The sequence below is a fragment of the Pongo abelii genome, chromosome 23 (genome assembly GCF_028885655.2).
Source record: "Pongo abelii isolate AG06213 chromosome 23, NHGRI_mPonAbe1-v2.0_pri, whole genome shotgun sequence".
Classification (NCBI taxonomy): Eukaryota; Metazoa; Chordata; class Mammalia; order Primates; family Hominidae; genus Pongo; species Pongo abelii.
Genome location: NC_085929.1, coordinates 2,958,104 through 2,963,103, shown reverse-complemented (window position 1 = coordinate 2,963,103; position 5,000 = coordinate 2,958,104).

Below are 5,000 nucleotides of genomic sequence, written 5' to 3'. Positions count from 1 at the left end.
AACGCAAGAAAGGAAGAAAGACAGAAATGAAAGTAAGAGGTGAGCCTGCAAGGTGGCGGAGGCTGGGGATCTCAAAGGGTGAGCAAGCGATGGGGGCCCGGGGATGTCTCGGCCGAGGTATCCAAAATAGGGGACCCACTTTCCAGCCCCAGCACACCCAGGAATCCTCAGCCGCAGCCAGCCTCTGGGTGGGGTTGCGCCTGTCAAAGCTTCTAAATGGAGAGAAGCCCAAGGCTATGGAAGGCATCAGCTCCAACTCCAGGAAGGGAATAGGGCTCTGTGCATATGAATGGGGCTTCAGAAGGCGGTGCCGCGGCTTCCAAAGCGATGCGCCTCGCCTCTCCTCGCCCAGAGCGAGACTCCGTCTGAAAAGAAATACACAAATCAATACTAAAAGAATTCATCCATCCATAAATAAGAAAGAAAGAAAGGAAGGAAGAAAGAAAGAAAGAAAGAAAGAAAGAAAGAAAGAGAGAGAGAGAGAGAGAGAGAGAGAGAGAGAGAGAGAGAGAGAGAGAGAGAGAAAGAAAGAAAGAAAGAAAGAAAGAAAGAAAGAAAGAAAGAAAGAAAGAAAGAAAGAAAGAAAAGAAAAGAGAAAGAAAGAAAGAAAGAAAGAAAGAAAGAAAGAAAGAAAGAAAGAAAAGAAAAGAGAAAGAAAGAAAGAAAGAAAGAAAGAAAGAAAGAAAGAAAGAAAGAAAGAAAGAAAGAAAGAAAGAAAGAAAGAAAGAAAGAAAGAAAGAAGAAAGAAAGAAAGAAAGAAAGAAAGAAAGAAAGAAAGAAAGAAAGAAAGAAAGAAAGAAAGAAAGAATCAGTCCAGCGGTCGTGGTCGTGAATCACTCCCCGGAGTCCAGGCGCAGTGGCTCACGCCCGTCACGCCAGCACTCTGAGACGCCGGGTCAGGAGGGTGGCAACAAAACGAGGAGACCCCGTCCGTGGAAAAACATTGAAAAATGAAGGCCGGGCGCGGTGGCTCACGCCCGTCATCCCAGCACTTCGGGAGGCCGGGAAGGGCGGATCGATCACCCGAGGTCGGGAGTTCGAGTCCAGCCCGAGCCACACGGAGAAGCCCCGCCTCCACGAAAAATACCACATCAGCCAGACGTGGCGGCGCCCGCCCGCCATCCCAGCTACTCGGGAGGCCGACGCGGGAGAATCGCTCGAACCCGGGAGGCAGAGGTTGCGGCGAGCCAAGATCGCGCCACCGCACCGCAGTCTAGGCAACCAGAGCGAAACTCTGTCTCGGGGTGGGGGGGAAGAAAAAAACGGTCCGGGGACAGTGGCGCGTGCCCGTGGTCCCGGGTACCGTACTCTGGAGGCTGAGGCGGAAGGATCGCTCGAGTGCAGGAACGTCCACGCTGCAGTGAGTGAGCTACGACGGCACCACTGCCGGGGTGACAGAGTGAGATGCCGTCTCTAAATCAATCAGTCCATCAGATCACCGGGAGGCGCTCCCCGTGTCTCACTCTCAAAGGGTGTCTCTTTAGGCCAAGCACGCACGGTGCCTCACGCCAGTCATCCCAGCACTTTGGGAGGCCGAGGCGGGAGGAAAGAAGGAAGGGAGGAAGGGAGTAAGGGAGGAAAGAAGAAAGGCAGGAAGGCAGTAAGGCATGAAAGAAAGAGGGGAAGAAGGAAAGGAAAAAGAAGAAAGAAAGAAAGAAGAAAAGAGAAGAAAAGAGAAGGGAAGAAAAGAAAGGAAAACGGGGAGGGGGCCTATGTCCTCGACCGGTGACTGCCCAGGATACAGCGGGTCACGGCCGACCGACCGAAGCCTCGACCCGCGGGGCCTCAAGCGATCTTCTCCTCATCGCAGCCTCTCAGCCGCGACGACAGGCGGCCATCACCAGGCACAAGTCACCTTCTAATAATATTACGATTCTATCGAGACAGGGTCTCGCTGCGTCATCCAGGCCGGATCGCCCTGGCACGATCTCAGCTCATCGCAACCTCGGCCTCCCCGGTCGGAGCCACTCGCCCGCCCCAGTCTCCCGAGCAGTCGTGATCCCAAGCCCAGGCCACCAGGCCCGGCTCACCGTTCTATTTTTCAGAGAGACGGGGTTTCGCCGCGTCGGCCAGCACGGTCGGTCTGGAACTCCCGGCCTGAAGCGATCCAGCCGCCTCGGCCTCCCAAAGTGCCGGAGTGACAGGCGTGAGCTACCGTGCCCGGCCCAGACCGTCTCGTTCATACATCACAGAGAAGGGGTTTCGTCAGCCGACGGGTGGAGGGCGGGGTGAGTTTCACTCAGCCTGCGTACCGGGGAAAGGGTGAGTGAGTGTGCTTTGTGAACTAGATACGGAAATCGTGTGTGTGTGTGTGACAGAGAGAGAGAGAGAGAGAGAGAGAGAGAGAGAGAGAGAGAGAGAGAGACCGACGAATCCCACCATGAGGACCCGGAAACGGTGTCCGATTTGGGTCCCCGTGTAGTCACCTGTCTGTGTGTAGGTGACTGAGGATTCCACAAATGAAGGTCAGCAGTATCTATGGAGCTGTTTCTCCCTCTCATGCGTCTCATCCGTGTGGTGGAGAAAGGGGAGAAAAGTGGTCGTGACGGGAAGTCGTCTTCACGCCCGAGGAAGCCGAAGGCAGGCCGAGGGGAAGGAGGGCATCCCACGTGACAGCTCCACCCCCGCGCACCCTTTCCAACGCCGGGGCCGCCGGTCCACCCTGTACGACAACCCACCCCCAAGAACAGCACGGTCCGGAGCGGTCCAGTCTCATCCCATCCGGCCCACCCGGGGCATCCGGCGGAAGTGTTCGCCGGAGGGTCGGAAAGCAGCGTCCACGCGGTTCCCCCGGGGTCTCCCGGCAAAGGCCAGCCGGGGGAGGGTAGCGGGACGTGACGGGGGCCGGGGGCACGCGCCTCAGAGCTCCCCGGAAGGCGGCAGGTAGCCGGCGGGGGACGCCGAGCCAGAGACGTCCGGCGGGATCTAGATCCGGAAGCCGCGTCGGTCCTCTCCCACAGCTCTCCTACGGAAAATGCCACGGCGGCGGCGGCGGGAGCCTCGGCCGGGGGAGAAGCGGGGACAAGGGGGAGAGGGAAGGAGGCCCTCGGGAGGATTCAGCCACGAAAACCCACTCAGCCAAGCTCCCTCCGTCTCTCGGGGTCCAAGGGACACCCCGGGAGACGGCAAGAGACACGTTCACTCCGTGCTTTTCACCTCCGTCTTTATTTTTTTCATCTTTTCCATTCTACAAGAGGTGCGCATCTCAACAACCAGACGGTGGGTGTGAGGGGAGAAGCGTCAAGGGCAGGAGTTGGAGACCAGCGTGAGCAACTGAGCAACACAAGTAGGAGAGCCCAGCTGAAAGAGATGAAAAAGGAGGAGGAGGAGGAGGACGAGGACGAGGACGAGGAGGACGAGGAGGACAGGGGGAGTGGGTGGGGGGAGGAGAAGGAAAGAAAAGAAAAGAAAAAAAGAAAAAGAAAAGCAACCACCAAGAAAGTTAAAATCGTCCAACGGTCGGAAGCTCAAGACCAGGCTGACCAAGACGGAGAAACCCCATCTGTACTAAAAATATAAAAGTCAGCCGGGCACGATGGCGCTTCCCCGTCATTCCAGCTCCTCAGGAAGGCCAAGGCAGGAGGATCACTCGAACCCGGGAGGCGGAGGTCGCAGCGAGCCGAGATCACGCCGTCGTAGTCCACCCTGGGCGACAAGAGTGAAACTCCGTCTGGAGGGGGAGGGGGAGGGGGAGGGGGAGGGGGAGGGGGAGGGGGAGGGGGAGGGGGAGGGGAGAGATCGGTGAGACGCGTCTCAAAATTTTATCTGTTCGCATTCCGCGTGCGTAAAACGGAAAGAACCGACCCACGAGAAATACGACCAGAGCGTACCGTGCCCACGCGTGTCATCCCAGCACTCCGGGAGGCCGACGTGGAAGGATGGCCGGAGCGTAGACGTTTGAGATCACCTCGACGTGTGAGACGACACCTGCAATAATAATAATCATAGAAGTTTAAAAAGCGATCACGTGTGCCCAGAGCGTGGACAACAAAGCGAGAGCACACCCGTACTAAAAAGAAGACGATCGACAGACAGACAGGCAGGCAGGCAGGCAGGCAGGCAGGCAGGGAACTATAGAATGAGCCAGGTGCAGCGTCTCACGCCTGTCACAGCAGCAGCGCGGGCGGCCGAGGCAGGCAGGCGGATCGCTCGAGAACAGGAGTCCGAGACCAGCCCGGGCCACACGACAGAACCCCAGACCCCATCTCACTCACATCCACACATACACAGATACCTGCCTCCCTACCTACGGAAAACGTGAGACATGAGAAAGAACATAAAAGTCACCCGGTGTGGTGGTGCACACCCGTAGTCCCAGGGAACGGGGACGGGAGGGATGAGACGCGGGACGGCCGCTCGAAATCGTCGAGGCTGGGGTGATCCCGGGCGACAGAGGCAGAGGAAGACCCCGCCGGGAAGGCAGGGAAGGAAGGAAACCAATGAAACAAGCAAGCAAACGATGAACATGACAATGACCTAGAATAACCCATGAGAATAAAGAAGCAAATAAGAGGGTACGAATAAAGCTAAAAGGTAAGGTAATGAAGATGACAATCCACCGTTTTCTCTCCAGCCCAGCCCAGCCCAGGTGGAGTGGAGGCGCGCGATCACAGCCCACGTTCGCCTCTGCCTCCCGGGCTTAAGAGATCCCTGTAGTCCCATCCCAGCTACTTGGGAGCCTGAGGTCACCAGAGCCCAGAGTGAGAAGATCAGGCAGGCCCCAAAAGAAAAGAAAATAAATACACGAACATTGTTAATCCATAATAAACGAAGGATATACATATACAGGTATATGTAAATGACATGGGTTTTTACGTCATACACGTTCATCCATTAAAATTAACATCTATCCTATACACATGTGTGAATGATGGAAATGTCTAGTTTTATCACTAGATATTTTCGTCGGTGTAGGTACGTGTCCGTGTGTCCATATCTACGTATCTATCTATCTAGATAGATATACGTATGCTCACACACAGCAGCGTGCAGAAAAGAAG